A 23,553-nucleotide genomic window follows, 5' to 3' on the forward strand; every position below is an offset into this window, starting at 1 on the left:
TGAATACTTTGCTTCAGTATTCACTATGGAAAAAGATCTTGGCGATTGTAGGGATGACTTGCAGTGGACTGAAAAACTTGAGAATGTAGATATTAAGAAAGAGGATGTGCTGGAACTTTTGGAAAGCATCTAGTTGGATAAGTCACCAGGACCAGACAGGATGTACCCCAGGCTACTGTGGGAAGCAAGGGAGAAGATTGCTGAGCCTCTGGCAATGATCTTTGCATCATCATTGAGGACGGGAGAGGTTCTGGAGGATTGGAGGGTTGCGGATGTTGTTTCCTTATTCAAGAAAGGGAGTAGGGATAGCCCAGGAAATTATAAGCCTGTGAGTCTTACTTCAGTGGTTGGTAAGTTGATGGAGGGGATCCTGAGAGGAAGGATTTATGAGCATTTGAAGAGGCATAATATGATTAGGAATAGTCAGCATGACTTTGTCAAAGGCAGGTCGTGCCTTACGAGCCTGATTGAATTTTTTGAGGATGTGACTAAACTCATTGATGAAGGTAGAGCAGTAGGTGTAATGTATATGGATTTTAGCAAGGTATTTGATAAGGTACCCCATGCAAGGCTTATTGAGAAAGTAAGGAGGCATGGGATCCAAGGGGACATTGCTTTGTGGATCCAGAACTGGCTTGCCCACAGAAAGCAAAGAGTGGTTGTGGACAGGTCATATTCTGCATGGAGACTGGTGACCAGTGGTGTGCCTCGGGGATCTGTTCTGGGACCCCTACTCCCCTACTCCTTGTGATGTTTATAAGTGACCTGGATGAGGAAGTAGAGGGATGGGTTAGTAAATTTGCTGATGACACAAAGGTTGGGTGTGTCGTGGATAATGTGGAGGGCTGTCAGAGGTTACAACGAGACATCAATAGGATGCAAAACTGGGCTGAGAAGTGGCAGATGGAGTTCAACCCAGATAAGTATTAGGTGGTTCATTTTGGTAGGTCAAATATGATGGCGGAATATAGTATTATAGCAGTGCGGAGGGTCAGAGGAATCTTGAGGTCCGAGTCCATAGGACACTCAAAGCTGCTATGCAGGTTGACTCTGTGGTTAAGAAGGCATATGGTGTATTGGCCTTTATCAATCGTGGGATTGAGTTTAAGAGCTGAGAGGTAATGTTGCAGCTATATAGAACCCTGGTTAGACCCCACTTGAAGTTCTGTGCTCAGTTCTAGTCACCTCACTATTGAAAGGACGTGGAAGCCATAGAAAGGGTGCAAAGGAGATTTACAAAGATGTTGCCTGGATTGGGGAGCATGCCTTATGAGAATAGGTTGAGTGAACTCGGCCTTTTCTCCTTGGAGCGACGGAGGATGAGAGGTGACCTGATAGAGGTTTACAAGATAATGAGAGGCATCGATCATGTGGATAGTCAGAGGCTTTTCCTCAGGGCTGAAATGGCTAGCACGAGAAGGCATAGTTTTAAGGTGCTTGGAAGCAGGTACAGAGGAAATGTCAGGGGTAAGTTTTTTACGCAGAGAGTGGTGAGTGCGTGGAACGGTGGCAGTAGTGGAGGCAGAAACAATAGAATCTTTTAGGAGACTCCTGGACGGCTACATGGAGCTTAGAAAAATAGAGGACTATGGGTAAAGCCTATGTAGTTCTAAAGTAGGGACATGTTCGGCACAGCTTTGTGGGTCGAAGGGCCTGTATTGTGCTGTAGGTTTTCTATGTTTTTATATTTCTGTCTTTGCACTGTACTGCTACAGGAAAATAACAAATTTCATGTCATAAAGTGAGTTCTTAGGAAAGGTTGAATACTTATGGAATTCATTCCATGGAGCGTTGGAGAATGAGGGCAGATTTGATTGAGGTATACGGAATTCCAAGGAGTATAGACAGGGTAAATGGAAGCAGGCTTTTTCCACTGAGGCTGGGTGAGACTACAACTAGAAGTCATGGGTGAAAAGTGAAATATTAACGGGGAACCTGAAAAGGGGGGGGTGGGTAACATGTTTTCACTCAGAGTGTGCTTAGAGTGTGGAATGAGTTGCTAGCGGAAGTACTGGATGAAGATTCGATTTCATCAGTGAAGAGTAATTTGGATAAGTTCATGGATGGGAGGTGTATGGAGGGCCATGGTCCAGGTGCAGGTCAATGGGACTAGGCAGAATAATACTACAGCATGAACTAGATGGGCCAAAGTACTTATTGTCACAAGTACTGATATAGAGAAAAAAAATGTTTGCATGCCTTCTGGAAAGATCATTCCAAACATAACTAAATTGAAGTAGTAAAGAGAAAACAAATTGCAGAATATAGGGGTGTTGTTACAGAGAAAATGCAGTGCAAACAGATAAATTAAATGCAAAAGCCATGACAGGGTAGATTGGGAGATCAAGAGTCCATCTTTTAGCACATCTGATGTTTACTGTTGAGTCTGGTATCAGTGGAGTACATAAGGCCTACAATGTATGTACAGTGGATTCCAGTTAATTAGGCCATCGTGTAATAAGAGCAGGCACTTATTTGGGACAACTCCTCAAGAATGAAATCTAATCAACAAAATAGTTGGGATTCTCATCATTTATTTGGGACATGATGCCACTTAATTGGAACAGGAGATTGTTGCTGAACAGTTTCTAGCTAGAGTCAGGCATGGGCACCTTTGTGGCCGTTAGCACTACACCACGCTTAGAGCGGACAACTTTTAAATAGCATCACTTGCGTGTGCTTGTATATGTTCTCTACTTGAGGCAACGGATGCAGATTCAAAAAGCAGTGATTTTTGATCATTCTGTTTTTTATTTTGACATCGACACTGGATGAATTCTTCCATCAATTTGTCCGTTCGTTCCTTATGTGCCAAGTCGTGTGACGTGGGCTATCATGGTCTTTCCATGACCATGATTGTTCTTGGCAATTTTTTCTGAGGAGTTCAAATGAGCTTGCCCATTACACACAATGGTTCTTCTCGGTCTGCACACGATTCATGTGTAATGACATACAGTACATATATATATGTATATATACCTTAGGTGTGTATATATATACTGTAGCCTGGGTGCCTAAGGCCTTTGTTCAGTGCTGTATATTATGTTTTTTCAACTACTGAGCTAATTCAAAGCTAAGTAAGTACTCTCATTTCTGTTTCCCAACCATCTTCGTATTGTAATGAATATGCAAAAGTCTTGACACCCTAGCTATATATATGTGCCTAAGACTTTTGTACAGTACTGTATGTCAGTACATGTGAATTGTGTGCAGACTGAAAAGAACCGTTGTGTGGATCAGGCAAACTCATTTGAGCATCTTAGGTTTCACTTGTGTTAATCCAGACACTTTATTAAAAAATGAAAACCCACTGGGAATACATTCAGGTGACCTCAGCACCCGCCTTCTCAAAGGTTTTATGACCTTGTAGTATTGTCTAATTTGTTCAGTTTCAACAGAACTTGTTTTTTGTCCAAAAGACATCCTCTCAGTAAATACACCCATCGTTGTGGCATCTGTGCTTCCCTTTCCTGTTTCATGCATTTCATCCACGTACTCTTCCATCAACAAGGTGTACTCAGAGTATAACAATGACACCTACTCTGTTTATCAGCCAGTCAGTCTGTAATTGTGGTAGCCCACAATTCGGTATTCTAAACCAGTTCATCCTGTGATCTTATTATTAAAGGGTAACAAACTCCAGAGACATCAGGAACTAATCAAACTGAACACAGTGTTGTTTTTCGTGTCTGCCGCACACCATTAACAGGAGGATTCAGACTTATTGATGGATGCTGTGTGCTACCTTTTCCCAGGATGTTGCCTGATTTAGAGGGCATGTGCTATCATGACAGGCTGCATAAACTTGGGCTGTTTTCTCTGGCGTGTCGGAGGGTGGTGATAGAGGGTTACAAGATTATGAGAGGCATAGATAGAGTGGACAAGGGGTATCTGTATCCCGGGGTTGAAATGTCTAATACCAGAGGGCATACAGTGAAGGGGAGAGGGGGTAGGTTCAACGGGGATGTGAGGGAATGGTTTTTTACTCAGAGACTTGTGGATGCCTGGAATGGTACCAGAGGCAAATACATTGGAGGGTTTTAAGAGATGTTTGGATTGGAACACGGATGCAAGGACGATGGAGTGATATGGACATTGTGTAGGTAGATGGGGTTCGTGTCTGGGTGTTTTTGATTTGCTTTTTAGCTGGTTCAGCACAACGTTGTGGGCTGAATGTCCTGTTCCTGTGCTGTACTGTTCTGTCCTATGCAGTGCTCCCTGTTATGACTGTGAATGAAGTCACCGGAAAGATACTGAAGCTGGTGGATATGGAAATCTTTATTCAGCAAAACAAGCAGGTATCATACTGGGGACAGTCTTGGAAGAAGGGGCCTCCTGCCGGACATTACATCACATTTTATATGTTTCTGTAGTTACAATGCATTTATAATCCTTCCTTTGAGTTGTACGTAATTTCAAACATCTCCAGATCTTCACACCAACACACCCAAAATCAGAGTGTTAATCACCTCTGCCTCTCTAACTGCATTCATGCATATGCAGACATTTCAGGAGAATGTGTGTTTCCCGGTTTACAATCAACCCCAGTCTGCAGCTCCAGGAAGATCATTGTTCTGAGCTGCATTGTAAATTCAGTCCACAATCAGATCTGGTTGGTGTTGCAATTAATATTTTCTGTATTACATAACTCTGGAATATGCCCCAACACTGTGTATGTGGAGTTTGCCCATTCCCCCTATGACTGTGCTCTGCTTTCTACAGGTTCCTTCAGTATCACCTACATCACAAAAAAAGTATTGGTATTGGCTCATTATTGTTAAATGTTCCAAAATACAATGAAAGGTGTGTGCTGCTGTCTAGACAGATTATTCCAAACATAAATACAAAAGGAAAATACAGAGGAGAGGGTTAACATATGAGGAACGTTTGTCCGCTCTTGGACTGTATTCCTTGGAGTTTAGAAGAATGAGGGGAGACCTCATAGAAACATTTCGAATGTTGAAAGGCATGGACAGAGTGGATGTGGCAAAGTTGTTTCCCATGATGGAGGAGTCTAGTACGAGAGGGCATGACTTAAGGATTGAAGGGCGCCCAATCAGAACAGAAATGCGAAGAAATGTTTTTAGTCAGAGGGTGGTGAATCTATGGAATTTGTTGCCACGGGCAGCAGTGGAGACCAAGTCATTGAGTGTATTTAAGGCAGAGATTGATAGGTATCTGAGTAGCCAGGGCATCAAAGGTTATGGCGAGAAGGCGGGGGAGTAGGACTAAATAGGGAATGGATCAGTTCATGATAAAATGGCGGAGCAGACTCGATGGGCCGAATGGCCTACTTCTGCTCCTTTGTCTTATGGTCTTATGGTCTTATGGAAAACAGAATATAGAATATAATGATGCAGCTACAGTTACAGAGAACGTGCAGATAATAAGACACAAGGCCATGACAAAGGCTGAGAAACCCTTCCCATTAACTGAGGTGTCTGTGGCACCCAGGTTGGGAACCCCTGCTTTAGGGTATGAGCGGACCATTCAAGAGTTTGCTAACCTTGGGATAGAATCTAACCTTGAGATTAATGGTAGCTGCTCTCAGGCTTTTGTGTCCTCTGCCTGAAGGGGGAGAGGAGAAGAGAATGCCCCGGGAATGAAGAGGTTCTTTTGAATTTACAACTGCATATTTTTTTCTTTTCTTTTAAACAAACAGCTGCTTTTTTTTCCTCTTTTTTTGTTATGAGGTTTTGATTTTGCTTTAGATTAGAATAAAATATACCTTTTCAATGTTGTGGTTAATTTATCGCATTATCCCGTATCGGACCGCAAAGCACTCCAGCGTGTGGTGAAAACTGCCCAGCGGGTTATCGGCACCCAATTGCCCACCACTGAGAACATCTACTATAAACGCTGCCTGGACAGGGAGAAAGGCATTATCAGGGATGCATCTCACCCTAACCATAGACTTTTTACTCTCCTCCCATCCGGTAGCTGCTACAGGAGCCCCCACTCCCACACCAGCAGGCACAGGAAGAACTTTTTCCCTGAGGCTGTGACACTGCTGAACCTCTCATCACAGCGCTAAGCAGTATTGCATCCATATTGTACTGTCTCAGTACTTTTATATCTACGTGCTGTAGCACTTTTTTAATTTGTAGTTATTTTGTAAATAACACTACTTTTTGCATTTCCGGTCAGATGCTAAATACATTTCATTGGCTTTGTATCTGTAGTCAGTACAATAACAATAAAATAGAATCTAATTTAATCTAATCTAATTTACTATACATAGATCTGGGGCATTTCAACCTTGTTTCTGTTTCCATAATATCATAACGCATTTTGTACTCGTCTATGCAAGTAATTAATGAAAATATTGAAAAAGAAAGAAGAGGTCCTTGATTATGTTGCCTGCTTTCCTGAGGCAGCAGGAAGAGTCAATGGAGGGGAGGCTGGTTTATGTGATGGACTGTCTGCAATGAGGGAGTCGTAAAGTCAACAACCTGAGAACAGGTCCTTTGATCCATTCAGCCGCCCACCCATTTACACAATTGTACACTAATTCCATTTTATTCTTCCTACATTCCCATTAACATCCACCAGATTTCATTACTGACCTTCTCTAGGGGTAATATATAGTAGCTAATTAACCATCAAACTTCATATCATTGGCACATGGGAGAAAGTGGAGAACTGCTGCCACAAGAAAGCAGCATAAATCATCAAGGAACCCCCACCATCCAGGCCATGCTCTCTTCTCACTGCTGTCATTGGCAAGAAGGTCTGGGAGTCTTAGGGCCCACACCACCAACTTCAGGGTAGTTATTACCCTACAACCATCAGGCTCCTGAATCAACGTGGATAGCTTCACTCACCTTAACACTAGTGAATCCTTAACCTATGGACTCACTTCCATGGACTCTACAACTCTTGTTCTCAATGTTGTTTATTACTTATTATTTATCATTATTATTTGATTTTTTGTATTTGCAGTTTGCCTTCTTTTGCACATTGGTTGCCTGCTGGTCTTTGTGTGTAGCTTTTCAATGATTCTATTATGTTTCTCTGTATCTACTGCAAGAAACTGAATCGCAGGATAGTATAGTATTTGTTGACATATGTGTACTTTGATAATAAATTTACTTTGAACCTGGAGGAAACGCTGTACAGGGAGCACCAAAGGATTGAACCCGTGTCACTGAAGCTGTGAGATAATGTTTCTATTCACTGGACAATGGTTAAAAAAGAGACTTTCTGTTTTAACCCCATCTATGCCCCCCCCATGATCTTTTACCCCTCTGTCAGTTCACCCCTCAATCTCCTACATCCCATTGAATGAAGTCCTAGTCAATACAACATTTCCTTGAATCTCAGGCTGCCAAGTCCAGGCAACTACCTGGTAAATCTTTTCTGAACTCTTTCTCATTTAATAGCATCTTTCCTACGGCAGGGTAGCCACATCTGTGCATAGTACTCCAAGTGATGCCTTGCCAAAGTTCTATATAACTGCATCATAATATTCCAACTGCTAAACTCAATTATTATCATATAGATTAGATTAGATTAGATTATGAGGACACACAGTCTGCTTTTATTGTCATTCAGTAATGCATGCATTAAGAAATGATACAATGTTTTTCCAGAATGATATCACAGAAACACATGACAAACCGACTTAAAAACTGACAAAAACCACATACCTCTTTCCGAGTTGATGCCTCCAGAAGACACGATACATCATTAAAGACCCCTCACACCCTCTCCATGAACTGTTTGCTCCTCTGCCATCAGGCAAACGTTACAGGAGCATCAAAACTAAAACCACAAGGCTACTAAACAGCTTCCTCCCACAGGCAGTCAGACTGCTAAATAGCTGCTCTACCTGACTCTGCTTTGGATACCTTTAACTTGCACTGGACACTTATAACTTGATTTTAACTGACATGTGGCTGTTGTGTTTTACTATTTATTGTTATGTTTATTATTTAGTGTTGCGTTTGTTATGTTATGATTGCACTGCTCCTGAGAACCGCTGTCTCATTCTGCCCTGCAGAGCTGATGTACGGTTAGAATGACAATAAAGGTTTTTTATTGAATCTTTGAATTTTTGAATCCTGAATAATTATAACATATAGTTACGACAGTGCAAAGCAATACTGTAATTTGATAAGAACAGACCATGGCTCGGTAAAAGTCTCAAAGTCTCTCGAAAGTCACATCATCTCACACAGACGGTAAACCTCCAGCGCCGCCAACTTGCTGATGCAGCATCCTGGAAGCACCCGACCACAGCCCGACTCCGAGTCCGTCCAAAAGCTCCGAGCCTCCGCCCAGCTCTCCGACACCAAGCACCGAGCACCATTTCTGCCAAGCGCTTCGACCCTGGCCCCGGCAACAGGCAATAGGCAAAGCCGAGGATTTGGGACCTTCCCCTCTGGAGATTTTTGATAGTACAGTAGCAGCGGCAGCGAAGTGGGCATTTCAGAAGTTTCTCCAGGTGTTCCTCCATGCTTCTCACGGCTGTCTCCATCAAATCCTGATTGTGCACGGCCCCCTAGTTAACACATACGATATCATTTGGAACGGCCACCTGCGCTGCATCGCACCACCATCTTCTCCTCCCTCCTGTGGTTATTTGAGCTAATGTCTCCTTCCAGTCAGGTTGAACCATTCTGGCTATTCTCTTCTCACCTCTCTGATTAACAAGGCATTTTTGCCCATAGAACTGCTGCTCACAGGATTTTTTTTTTTGTTTTTTACACCATTCTCTATAACCTCTCGAGACTGTTGTGCCTGAAAATCTCAGGAGATCAGCAGTTTCTCTGATACTCATACCAGCCCATCTGGCACCAACAATCATTCCACAGTCAAAGTCACTTAGGTCACATTTCTTCCTCATTCTGATAATTGGTCTGAACAACAACTGAACCTCTTGACCGTGTCTGCATGCTTTTATGCATTGAGTTGCGGCCACACGATTGACTGATTAGATATTTGCATTAATGAGCAAGAGTACAGGTGTACCTAATAAAGTGGCCACTGAGTGTATAACTGCATCATAACTTTCCAGCCCCAAGCTCAATTATTGCCATATTCACCAGGGTACAATGAAATTCTTTGCTTGAAAGAAGAGTAAGCAGCATACACTGTAATAATAAATAAATACAACAATCAATATAACAACAAGCACAAGTGGCTCAAAGTTTGTAGTGCAAAGAGATGCTGAAGTGGCAAAAACAGAAGGACATTGCGAACAGTGGATTAGCGCAATGAAAGTGTACTGGGTCCATAACCCAAGGGTCGTTGGATCAAAACTACCCTCAGCTAGTGTTCAGCTGAACATTTTCATAACTTCTGTGGTGTAGCGGTTACTACAGTCATCTCACACATGAATGGTAGGTCCTCAGTTCAGTCCTGGGAGGCTACACTCATGGATAGCCCACAGTAGATTAGCGTAACGCCATGACAATGCCAGTAATCTAGCATTCAATTCTGCCGCTGTCTGTAAGGAGGATGTACGTTCTCTCAGTGAATGTACGGATTTCCTCCATGTGCTTCGGTTTCCTCCCACGTTCCAAAGACATGTTGGTTAGTAGGTTAATTGGTCACATGTGTGTAACCTAACAACGTGGGCTTGTTGGACTGGCAGGACCTCTTACCGTGCTCTATATCTAAATACACTCAATATATACGTAAATAAATATTTCCATCTCTCTCCTCTCTTTAAATTAAAACATGCTCGCTTTTTTCACCTCTCCAGTATTGATGAAGATTTCTTACCCTGAAACACTAACTCCAATGACCTAATGCAGAAGGTGTTTCCATTAGAAGGAGAGCTTAGCATCTGAGGCCAAAGCCTCAGGCAAAAGGGATATCTTCAGCCAGAGGAAGGTGAATCTATGGAATTTATTGTCATTGTCAGCTGTGAAAGCCAAATCACTGGGTGTATTTAGGTCAGAGATTGGTAAGGGCGTTTAGAGTTATGAGGAGAAGAACAGGGGGTGCAAATGGGATTAAGAACAAAACTTGGCCATGGTTGAATGGCAGAGCAAACTCGATGGAACACATGGCAATCAACTGAACACCAAAATTTGTAGATCTAGATAGAGTCATAAAGAAAGTTATTGAGACATTGAGTTCATAACGAGTACAGGAGTTGGGATGTTATGTTGAAGTATAAGACATTGGTGAGGCCTAACTTGGAGTATTGTGTGCAATTTTGGTCACTTACATGCAGAAAAGGTACCGATAAAATTGAAATAGGGCACAGAGAAGATTTACAAGGGTTTTGCCAGGACTTGAGGGCCTGAATTATAAGGAAAGGTTGAATAGGTTAGGCATTGACTTTCTAGAGTGTAGAAGAATAAAAGGAGATTTAATAGAAGTATACAAAATTATGAGAGGTAAACGCAAGCATGGTTTTTCGCTGAGCTTGAGTGAGATTAGAACTAGAGGTTATGGATTAAGGGTGAAAGGTGAAATATTTAAGTGGAATATGGGGAGAGGCTCTTTACTCAGAGAGTGGTGAGAGTGTGGAACAAGCTGACAGTGAAATGGGGGATGTGGATTTGATGTGTACAGGTACGTGGATGAGAGGATTATGGAAGGTGGTGGCCCTCGTGCAGGTTGATGGATCGAGGTTGAAAAATAATTTGGCACAGACTAGATGGACTGAAGGAAAGTACTGGAGGTTGCAGCTTTCCTTGACTCTGTAAATCATCCCGTAGAGTTTCCAAGGTACGGGGGAAATTGAAGAGACATTTCTGACTGATTCTACAGTGCTTAAGGCCAGGGAAACAAACAGAACATGTCACTGTCCACCAGAACCTGGGTCTTTGCCAGCAACAAGAATCATATTGACAGCATGCCTGTCTCTGACACCTCAGATGAAGCACAGTATACAGAAGTGCAGCCCAAGACGGTGAGACACTTTTGAGTGCTGACAGATCATTTGTTACGATACAATTGGTTTCCCAGCTGAACAAAAATGCTCTTAGCCTGCAACATTTGTGTTCATGCTCGATTTCTCCTGTAATCAAATTGCGCTGAAGGTAACCACCTTGTGTGATTCAGCACCAATAAAAGGAAGGATAATAAGGAGGCTTCTATTGGCCTTTTTAATGCAAGAAATTATTTCACTGGATCATTACCCTTCACTTATTTACTTTGATCATGGCAGGTTTAAGATTGTTTGCATACAGGCTGATTATACCCACTGGGTAAGCATCTCAATTAGGTGTAAAAGTGGTTCAAATTCCATAGACGTCCAGATGTTAAAAAAAAAACAAACGAGAATGAACTGGAAATGTTCGACAGGTCAGGCAGTGTCTGAGGAGAATGAAATAGTATTCCCTCACCATTGAGCACATCTATATGGAGCACTGCCTCAAGAAAGCTAGATCCATCATCAAGGACTCCTCTCGTCCAGTTCATGCTTTATTCTTACCACTTCCATTGGGCAGGGGGTACTGGAGCCTTAGGTCCCACAACACCAGGTTCAGAACAGTTACTACGTGGTTGATAGGTTAATTGGTCAGTGTAAATTAACCCGTGATTAGGCTCAGATTGAATCGGGGGGATTGCTGCGTGGCGCAACGCAAAAGGCCAGAAGGGTCTATTCCGCACTGCGTCTCAATAAAACAAAGGAAGCTTGCGAAGTAAGTTCACACCAGCCCGAAATCACTGTGGCAAGTTCGACAGGAACATCCTCTGACGTGAATATGACATGCAGGCCAGAAATCTGAGTATGAGTATGCCCACAAGAAAATGTAACTCAAGGTTGTATATCTACTTTGAGAATAAAATGAATCTGAATTTCTTCAACTCTGAAGTCTTGTTCTAAACCTAATAGATTTGGGGATTTAAGAAGATACAGATGAAAAGACAAGAAAAAAGAGGAGAGTATTGGAGTCAAACCAGAATTGGTGTCAGCTTTGTTATCACGGACATATGCTGTGAAACTTGTCATTTTGAGGCAGCAGTGCAATTCAAAAAAAAAGTCTGTAAGTTACATTAAAATAAATAAATAAAGTGTGCTAAAGAGGGATGGCAAAGCACGGTTTATGGACTGTTCATAAATCCTCAGTAGTAAAATAGGATGTAAAGATTGCATAAAAAGAGAAAAAAGGTTGATGATATTCTATGTGTTTCAGTAAAATGGTACTCATCTAACACCAGAGTTTATCGATCTAATTGCTGTGTATGATCTTTAAAAATAGAGGGCTATGAGCAACCCTAGGTAATTTCTAAAGTAAGTACATGTTCAGCACAGCATTGTGGGCCGAAGGGCCTGTATTGTGCTGAGGTTTTTCTATGTTTCTATGTAAAAATAATCTTTTATCACTTTAATCTTTCCCTTAGTGGCTCAGATAGGATGATGTTCTCATCCCAGGAATGGGCCCAGTGTAGACAAAAGAGAGTGCAGATACCAGAGTCTGATGCTACAAATAATCGGTTAAGGGTCTCGGTGGGTCAAACAGCATTGACCCAATCACTCACTTTCGGACTGACTCGAATGTTAGAGTATCCGATTTAAATAATGGGAACAAAACTCTGCAAGATATTCCCACTGTAGAATTGTAACTGAACTTCAATTCTCTTGATATGAAGGCCAATATATATATATATTCATTCGTAAGGCCAGTGATGTTGTGGGGATGGAACTGGACCCTCTCACGGTGGTGTCTGAAAAGAGGATGCTGTCTTGGTTGCATGCCATCTTGGACAATGTCTCCCATCCACTATATAATGTACTGGTTGGGCACAGGAGTACTTTCAGCCCTAGACTCATTCCACCGAGATGCAACACAGAGCGTCATAGGAAGTCATTCCTGCCTGTGGCCATCAAACTTTACAACTCCTCCCTTGGAGGGTCAGACATCCTGAGCCAATAGGCTGGTCCTGGACTTATTTCCTGGCATAATTTACATATTACTATTTAATTATTTATGGTGCAACTGTAACAAAAACCAATTTCACCCGGGATCAATAAAGTATGACTATGACTATATAAAAATGATCACTGGGTACAAAAAGACCAGAGACCAGGTGATTAAGGGGACCGGGACATGGCCAACGAGTTAAATGGATTTCTAACAGGTTTGAGGAGGAGGATTCTGTTTTCCCCCCTACAACCCACCCACCCTCCCCACCTCCTAACCTCTCAACCCTCGCCCTCCATCTCTCTCCAAGGACACCGGAGAGCCAACAACCACAGTCACAAAGACTGTCACTGCTGAGCAGGTAAGAAGAGAGCTCAGCAGTCTTACCAGATGGCATCAGCCTAAGGGTACTCAAGGTGTGTGCTACTCAGCTGGATGCAGTCTGTCAATACATCTTTAATCACAGCCTGAGCCCGGAGAGGTCCCTGTGCTCTGGAAACATCCTGCCTAGTTCCAGTACCCAGGAAGCCATGTCCCACCACGCCCAGTAACTACGGACCAGTGGAACTGACCTCACCTGTTATGAAATCATTGGCAATACTGGTCCTGATGCACCTCCGCACCATTGTAAGTCCATCACTGGACCCCCTGTGGTTTGCTTACCAACTGCATACTGGAGTCGAGGATGCCATTACCTTCCTGCTTCAACAGGCTTACACCCATCTGGATGAGCCAGGCAGCACTGTGAGAATCATGTTCTTTGATTTCTCCAGAGCCGTTAATACCATACGACCTGCTTTACTAGGGAATAAACTTCACGGAGATGCAGGTGGATGCACCACTAGTGTCCTGGATTACAGACTACCTGTTCAGACAGCCACAGTATGTGAGATTGCAGAGCTGTGTATCAGTTACTGTGGTTAGCAGCACAGGGGCACCTCAGGGGACCATCCTGTCCCCCTTCCTGTTCACCGTCTGCACCTCAGACTTCAGGTACAACTTGAGGTCCAGCCACCTGCAGAGGTTTTCAGACAATTCGGCAGTTGTAGGCCGTATCAGCAGGGGTCAAAAGGCTAAGTACAGAAGAGTGGTGACAATTTTGTTGAGTGATGTGGACTGAATCACCCGCAGCTCAACATCACTAAGACAAAGGAGTAGGTGGTGGACTTCAGGAAGGTGAAAGCACCCTGCATTCCCATCTCCATCAAGGGAATGGATGTGGAAGTCATCCTGGACGACAATTACCTGGGATCTCACCTGGACAATAAATTAGACTAGACTAAAAATACAGAGGTTCTGTACAAGAAGGGGCAGAGCCATCTGTACTTCCTGAGGAGGCTCCGGTCATTCAACATTTGCGGTACTATGCTGCAGATGTTCTCTGACTCAGTGGTGGCCAGCATTCTATTCTACGCTGGGTCTGCTGGGGCAGCAGGGTGAGAGCAGCTGACGCCAAGAAGATCAATAAGCTCATCAGGAAGGCTGGCTCTGTTCAGGGGGTGGAACTGGATTCCCTGGTGGTTGTGTCTGAGAGGAGGACTCTGTAGAAGCTACAGAGCATTATGGACACTCCCTCTCATCCCCTCCATGACATACTAGACTAACAGGAGCTCCTCTAGTAACAGACCGATCACTCTGAGGTGCACCACCAAATGTCACAGGAGATCCTTTCTCCCTGCGGCTATAAGACCCTACAACTCCTCCTCCTTAAGTATAAAAGTATATGGTTTCATTGCACATCTGTATTTTGCACTATTACTTTTTTTGTGCATATTTTGGGTTTTTTTGTACCTCAATACTTACATTTTGTATTTTAAAATCCACATTTCTGACTGAGCAACCTTGCAACAACAATTTCCTTAGGGATAAATAAGGTTTTATCTTATCTTATATCTTTTATCTTCTTAACTTTTCCTACTTTTCTAAATTAGAACTTCAAACATTAATCTTTCAAAACATCTAACAACCATCTACTAGTAGGAATAAGATTCCAGTCCTTTATTTGCTCTCTTTCTGAGATAGAAGAGAGACTTATATTACAGGTATGTAAACTAGTAAATTGGTTTATTATTATTATGGTTACTTACTTTTATTTTTTTCTCAACTCAAGCTGGTGAAAGTTGGTACAAGCGTAGCCAAGTATTATGTTTTGTAACTCCAAAACACAAAAACTAATTGCAAGAAAAAGATGGGGGTCCAAAATGTGATCTAACTTCCTGTTTACTTTAGGCGAGGAGCACATGTATCATATGGTAGCATGATAAAATATATAATCCACATATTTTTACAAATAACCTGCAATGAATTGTTTAAACAAATAAAGAATGCTTGCTCAAACAATATATTTATAATATAACTTAACTATTAATGAAATGTTAAATACACAAATCCAAGCACACTCATTTCTCAATTGCTATGAACTTCCAGACTGTTCTAGTGGTGGTTAGTATTGTGGCTTTCCAGAGATTTATATAAATATTGCTGTATAGGCCTAATTGTTTAATGTTATTGTGTAGTGACTTTGGGATGATACCCAAAGTCATGTTCATGTTCTAAAGTCTTTTCCTTTCCTCTTTTACAAGTCTGTATTTTAAAGCAAGATTTTTACCACTTGATTGTGCCTATGTAAGTAATCAAACTGAATTAAACTGTTGCCGGATCTTGTAATACGTTGGATTATTTCTGGTTTTCCTCAGGAAGCAATAATCATAATATGATAGAATACACTCTGCAGTTTGGGAGGGAGAAGATAAAGTTGGATGTATCAGTATCACAGTGGTGTGAAGGGAATTGCAGAGGCATGAAAGAGGAGCTGGCCAAAGTTGATTGGAAGGGGACACTAGCAGGGTTGATGCCAGAACAACAATGGCAGGACTTACTGGGGATAATTTTGGAAGGCTTAGCAGAGATACATTCCAAAGTGATGAAGTATTCTAAAGGGAGGATGAGGTAACTGTGTCTGACAAAGGAAGTCAAAGACAGCATAAAAGCAAAGGAGAGGCATACAATAGAGCAAAATAAGTGGAAAGTTAGAGAATTGGGAAGTTTTTTAAAACCAGCAGAAGGCAATTAAAAAATCCATAAGGAGAGAAAAGATGAAATATTTTTCATCTTTAATATTGAAGCTAGCTAATAACATAAAAGAGGATATCAAAAGTTTTTTTCAGATATATAGTATAAAGAGTAAAAGACAGGAGAGAGTGGATATTGGATCACTGGAAAATGATGCTAGAGAGGTAATAACGGGGGACAAAGAAATGGCAGAGGAATTTAATAAATATTTTGAATCAATCTTCACCATGGAAAGCACTAGTGGTATGCCAGAAATTTGAGTGTGTTGGAGGCAGAAGTGAGTGCAATTGCTATTACTCAGGACAATGTGCTTGGGACAATGAGAGGTCTGAAGATAGTTAAAACACCTTGACCAGGTGGATTATGTCCCTGGGTTCTGAAAGATGTAGCTGAAGAGATCCTGGAGGCATTAGTAGTGATCTTTCAAGAACCATAGATTCTGGAATGATTCCAAAGGACTGGAATATTCCAAATGTCATCCACTATTTAAGAGAGGGGGCAAGCAGATGAAAGGAAATTCTAGGCCAGCTAGTCTGACCTCAGTGGCTGGGAAGATGTTGAATGTTGGAGTCCATTATAAAGGTTGAGGTTTTGGGGTACTTGGAGGCATTTGAAAAATTATGACAAAGTAGGCATGATTTCCTTAAGGGAAATCTTGCTTGGCAAATCTATTGGAATTCTTTGAAGAAGTAACAGGCAAGATGGACAAAGGAGATTCGGTGGATGCTGCTTACTTGGATTTTCAGAAGGCCTTTGACAAGGTGTCATACATGAGGCTGCTTAATAAGCTAAAAGCTTGTTACGCATGGCAGAAAAATACTAGCATGGATAGAATATTGGCTGGCTGGCAGGATGCAAAGAATGGGGCCTTTTCTGATTGACTGCCAGTGACAAGTGGTGTTTCGCAGAGGTCGGTGTTAGGAGCATTTCTTTTTACATTATATGTGAATGATTTGGATGATGGAATTGATGGTTTTGTGGCTAGATTTGTGGATGATATGCAGATGGATGGAGGGGCAAGTAGAGCTGAGAAAGCAGAGATTCTGCAGGAGGTCTTAGATTGGGAAAATAGGCAAAAAAAGTGGCAAATGGAATATAGTGCAGGGAAGTTTATACAAGGGGTGATTGATAAGTTCATGGCCTAAGGTAGAAGGAGTCAATTTTAGAAAACCTAGCACATTCATTTTTCAACTTAGTCCCCTCCTGCATTTACGCATTTAGTCCAGCAGTCGTGGAGCATATGGATCTCGGACCTCCAGAAAGTGTCCACAGATGGGTGATTGATAAGTTCGTGGCTTAAGATAGAAGGAGGTGAGTTAAGGCTGATTTATACTTGTGCGTCAAATGGACGCCGTAACCTATGCAAGAGGCCTACATGCATTGTGAGCATTTATACTTGTGCGTTTGTGTGTCTGCGTCGCTCTGCAGTTCGGGCACGTCACGCATGCGCACACATCTGCCTGTGCAAGGCTTCATGGTCATGGTAGTCTTTCTCGGGGTAAGCAAGTTTAAAGTGAGCGTCTTTTTTCTTAAAAGCAAAATGTGTCCTCCATAATTTCGGAGGTCTGTAAAGCTTTATTGAAAGCATTGCAGCCAGAGTTCCTTCCCTGCCCTTCAGTCGCCCAATGGGAAGCTATTGCAGCGTAGGAGGAAATGCGATGCTACCAAGCGGATCAATCACAGTTGTTGCAGTCTGCGTTGCCGCAACGCGTAGTTACATTTTGAGAGAGGTGCGCGTCAGGCTACGGCGTAGGGATTCGTGTAAGCTCTGCGTAGGGTTCGTGGCGACGCCGTACCTATGGCGTCGATTTGACGCAAAAGTATAATCAGCCTTTATACAGCTCTTGTTACATGCACCTGCAGATCAACTCTTTGAGTGATTATGCAGAAAGTTTGAAGTTAATAACTTATCTCTTTCTACCTTAGGCCACGAATTTATCATTCACCCCTGCTGTGGACACTTTCTGGAGGTCCAAGATCCGTATGCTCCACGACCGCTGGACTAAGTGTGTAAATGTAGGAGGGGACTATGTTGAAAAATAAATGTGCTAAGTTTTCTAAAATTGACTCCCTCTACCTTAGGCCACGAACTTATCAATCACCCCTTGTAGTTGGGGACTTTTGTAGAGGGAATAAATATAGACTGTGACATGAAGCATCCATCTTTTCATACAACAGGTTTGTTCCATAGGTTTGTAATAACAGGATAGAATTATCCTTCAGGCCTGGTGGTACATGCTTTTGTATTTTCTGCATGATGGGAGGGGGGAGACAAGAGAATGTCTGGGGTGAATGGGGTCTTTGATCATGTTGGTTGTTTTACTGAGGCATGAGAAGTGGAGACAGAGTCCATGAAGAGGTGATGGACTCCATGATGTACTGAGCTGTGTCCATAATTCTCGACAGTTTCTTGCAGTGTAAAGCAGAAATCTCATCACTAAGATGTCCTTCCTTCATTGAGAGTGTAATGCCCTGGCTCATATCTTTACTGTTATGCTGTATGCATTTCATTTTGGCAATTCTGTAAGAGCTGTTGTTTTCAGCTTGCTCCGTTTTCAGCTTGTTTGGGTTATTGCTGAAGATAAAAGATAAGGATAAACGTGTGCCATCCAATTAGGACGGTCGAATTAAGGGGAGGGTTCTCTGGTGAGGGACAATTAGTTTGGTCTTGGGCTTTTATTAAGGGGGAGATGAAAAGAGAAGATGCTGGGGAGAACCGGTCGTAGCATACGATCCAGTGGGAGACCTGTTTGTTTGAGATGGATTGTGAGCGACGCTCAGAAGGTGGTGTGGGCGCTCATGCTGACCGAGGGCCCAGCGCACGAATGATAGAAAAGTTCAAGATGAGCTCTACCTTGTGTATATTTGACTGTTTAATTAGAATGGGCCCTTTTCTTTTTGTTATTCTTTACTACCACTTTAGTTAAGATTCATAAATATTATTCCTTTAATCGTATGCAGTGTGCTGTCTGTTATTTTGAGGCACTAATTTGTAACAGGGTAGCGAATTACACAGCATCCATACAAACCGGGGGTTTGGAGGAGTGGCAATGTGCCTTAATCTCACGAGTTTGGCAGGGCCGGAGGCTGTCTTCCCTAGACTTATGCAGCCGAGGTCACCAGAGTGTTTCAAGTAGAAAATACACTACAGAACAATACAGGCACTTCAGTCCACGGTGTTGCGCTGATTTTACAATCTACTCTGAGATTAATCTAACCCTCTGACATAACCCTTCATTTTACAATCATCCATGTACCTATCTAAGAGTTTCTTAAATGTCCCTAACGACTCTGCCTCTATTATCACCCCTGGCAGTGGGTTCCATGTACCCACCACTCTCTGTATAAAAAACTTACCTCAGACATCCCCCACTATACTTTTCTCCAATCACCTTACCATTATGTCCTCTTCAATTAGTTATTTCTGCCCTTGGAAAGAATCTGTGGCTGTCGACTCGATCTATGCCTCTTATCACCTCTATCAAGTACTGGTCCTAAATTTCTGTGGCGAATATAGTTGTTAGCTAAGGTGCAAATATCTTGAAACTCAAAGTGAGGCTGAGGAACAGCTTCTCTTCTCAAATACTGATGGGAAAGAAGCACAGGAACCTCAATGACATGGGGACATTGGCAACTCACAGTGAATTTCTTCATCACCACTAACCATTGGATGGTGTGGGGTTGGGGAGTAAAATTGTTTTTTTTTCTAGCAGTTTAACTTTACTGCTTGTGTCTGTAATTTTATGTATATAATCTCCTACAATCAGGAGCCACTTTATTAAGTACACTTATACACCTGCTTGTTACTGCAAATGTCCAATCAGCCAATCATGTGGCAGCAACTCAAAGCATAAAAACATGCAGACGTGGTCAAGAGGTTCAGATGTTGTTCAGACCAAACGTTAGAATTGGGAAGAAATGATTTTGACCATGGAATGTTTGTTGGTGCTGGATGGAATGGTTTATGCTGATCTCCTGGGGGTTCCACCCACCCACAGCAGTCTCTAGAATTTACAAAGAATGGTGAGAGGAACAAATGAACATTCAGTGAATGGCAGTTCTGCCTTACTACTGAGGGAGGTCAGAGGAGAATGGTCAGACTGGTTCAAGCTGACAGGAAGGTGACAGCAGCACAAATAACCACATGTTACAACAGTGGTGTGCAGAAGAGCATCTCTGAATGCATAAGTTGTTGAATCCTGAAGTGAATGGGCCACATCAGCGGTACCCACACCAGGTTCTACTCTTGTACCTAATGAAGTGGCTACTGAGTGTATATACATGACAGTGATTTTCCAATACAGTTGCTTCTGTATTTTTCCAGAAACTTCCTCGTTTTCAGTAGCAGGCTTTTGAATCTGGTTGGTTAATTTTATAGGACAACTACAATTCGGAGGGTTGGGGACCATGATGGATGGAGAGACATGATCGCCCATGCCGAACGGCAAGGCACCTGAATGAATGATGTTATCTCTGGAATTTATGGTTTTCTTCAGTCAGAGTATGAGATTACCACAGCCATCTTTTTCCTTTGTCTTTTCTTTCTTCTGTCAACTCCTCTCTCTTATTCATGTTCTGCTCTTGTAAAAAATTATTGTTAGCAATTAGTTTTATGCCTCATAAACTCAAGAGATTCTGCAGATGCGGGAAAGCCACAGCCACACATGCAACATGCTGGGAGGAATTCAGCAAATCAGGCAGCGTCTATGGAAAGGAATAAAGAGACAATATTTTGGGCCTAATCCTTCAATAGGGCTGGACCCAAGTCTCCATGGTCCCGTTGAAGGGTCTCAGCTCCAATTGTTGACTGTTTATTCCTTTCCATAGATGCTGCTTGACGTGTTGAATTCCTCCAGCGTTTTGTGTGTGTTGCCTCACTCTTGACCTCCAAAGAACCTTTGGATCGCAAAAGCATTGGGATCCAATAATGGCTTCCACAGTATTAAGAGCAGCCACAGTTAAATCCATACAATACACACAAAATCTCAGCAAGCCAGGCAGCATCTATGAAAAGAGTACAGTCGACGCTTCAGGCCGAAACCCTTCGGCAGGACTGAAGAAAAAATGCTGAGGAGTTAGATTTCAAAGGTGGTGGTGGGGAGTGAAACACAAGGTGACAGGTGAAACCTGAAGGGAGAGGGATGAAGTAAAGAGCTGGGAAGTAGATTGGTAAAAGAGACAGGAGGCCACAAAAGAAAGAAAAAGGGGAGGAGCAACAGAGGGAGGTGATGGGTGGGCAAAGAGATAAAGTGGATAAGGGAAAGAGGGATGGGGAATGGTGGGGGGTGGGGGTTGGTGGGAGGTATTACTGGAAGTTCAAGAAGTCGATGTTCATGCCATCAGGTTGGAAGCTACCCAAACGGAATATAAGGTGTTGTTTCTCCAACCTAAGTGTGGCCTCTTCATGACAGTGGAGGAGGCTGTGGATGGACATATCGGAATGGGATTGGGAAGTGGAATTAAAATAGGTGGCCACTGGGAGGTTCTGCTTTTTCTGGTGCACAAAGCTGGAATAGGAGATGGGAAGTGGAAATAACGAAGCAGTCTCCCAATCTATATTAGGTCTCACCGATATACAGGAGGCCATACCAGGAGCAACGAACACAGTAGGTGACCCCAACAGACTCACAGGTGAAGTGTCACCTCACCTGGAAGGACTGTTTGGGGCCCTGAATGGTAGTGAGGCAGGAGGTGTAGGGGCAGGTGTAGCACTTGTTCTGCTTGCAAGGATAAATGCCAGGAGGGAGAACAGTGGGGAAGGACGAATGGACAAGGGAGTCGTATAGGGAGCGATTGCAGTGGAAAGCTGGAAGTGGCGGGGGGGTAAAGATGTGCTTGGTGGTGGGATCCTATTGGAGAAGTTCGGGAAAATTATGCACTGGACGTGGAAGTTGGTGGAGTGGTAGGTGAGGACAAGAGGAACCCTATCCCTGGTAGCATGGTGGGAGGATGGGGTAACAGCAGACATGTGTGAAATGGAAGAGATGTGGTTGAGGGCAGCATTGATGGTGGAGGAAGGGAAGCCCCTTTCTTTGAAAAAGGAGGACATCTCCTTTGTTGTAGAAAGAAAAGCCTGATCCTGAGAGCATATGCTGCAGACACGGAGGAATTGAGAGAAGGGGATGGCGCCTTTATAAGTAACAGGGTGGGAAGGGGTATAGTCCAGGTAGCTGTGAGAGTCCATGGGTTTATAATAGGCACCAGCTGTCTCCAGAGATAGAGACAGTGAGATCGAGAAAGGGGAGGGAGGTGGCAGAAATTAACCAGGTAAGTTTGAGAGCAGGCTGGAAGTTGGAAGTAAAGTGGATGAAGTCGACAAGTTCATCATGGGTGCAGGAAGCAGCTCCAATGTAGTTGTCGGTATAGCAAAGGAAAAACGCAGGACTGTCATCAGTGTAGGCTTAGAACATAGACTGCTCCACGTAGCTGACAAATAGGTAGGCATAGCTAGGAACCATGCGAGTGCCCATGGCTATACCTATCGCTTGAAGGAAGTGGCAGGAGCCAAAGGAGAAATTATTTAGAGTGAGGACAAGTTCCACTAAGCAGAGGAGAGTGGTGGTGGAGGAGAAATGGTTAGGTCTGCTGTCCAGAAAAAAGCAGAGAGGTTTGAGGCCTTCCTGGTGGGGGATGGAGGTGTAAAAGGATTAGACATCCATATTAAAAATAAGATCGTAATATTGATGTGACTCGGACACCGCTGTAGATTGAACAACCATGTTTATTCACCAGACTTCCATTTTCACTTTTCCCACGTCCTGACGTCATACACACTCTGGCGCTATGAATACTCACACAATACAGTACATCCGTCTTCTGAAGATGTTTTTTTCTTTTTTCTTTTTGTGAATTACAAAACAATGCCTCCAGGTATGCCCTTCTTACAGTGCAACAACCATGACATAAACTAAAAAATATCTTACCTTCTTGTACTGTATTCTGCATTGTATCTTACAATACAACAGCAGTGTATTTTCTTTTACTAACATGGACTAATAAACCTTTTATTTCACACCTTGGAACTTATGACATGTGTGACTTTGCCTCAAACGCTGTGAGACTGTATGTATGTCTAGTCTCTGTATCTAGCTGGAAGTTTGACTTGTCTCCCAGACCGTGTGTGATACAACTGTGACTGTGCTTGTCCTTCATCAGCGTCAGTCTCTCGAGTGACCTCTGTGTCTTTGCGGTCCGCATCACTCTTGGTGTCGTTTGTTTCCATGTCTGTATCTGTGGAAATGTCCTGTGCATCTGTACGTGGAAACTCCCTCTCGCCTGTCTTCAGCAGATGCTTCCTGTTCCTCCTGTAGACTCTTCCATCCGGCGTGCGAACTATGAAGGATCTTGGTTGCTGATGTCTGTTCACAACCACAGCTGGTTGTCAAGTGTCTCCTCTCTGTATTCTGACATTTTCACCTGTATGCAGATCTAGCAACTGTCTTGTACGTCTGTTATAGTAGCTCTTTTGCTTTTTTGCTTGTATTTTTGCCTGTCATATACTTGAGCATTACCTTCAGGAGTCAGTAATATTGATGTGACTCGGACACCGCTGTAAATTGAACAACCACGTTTATTCACCAGGCTTCCATTTTACTTCCCCACGTCCTGACGTCATACGCACTCTGACACTACGGATACTCACACAATACAT

Source organism: Mobula birostris, chromosome 7, assembly GCF_030028105.1.
Source record: "Mobula birostris isolate sMobBir1 chromosome 7, sMobBir1.hap1, whole genome shotgun sequence".
NCBI classification, from domain to species: Eukaryota; Metazoa; Chordata; class Chondrichthyes; order Myliobatiformes; family Myliobatidae; genus Mobula; species Mobula birostris.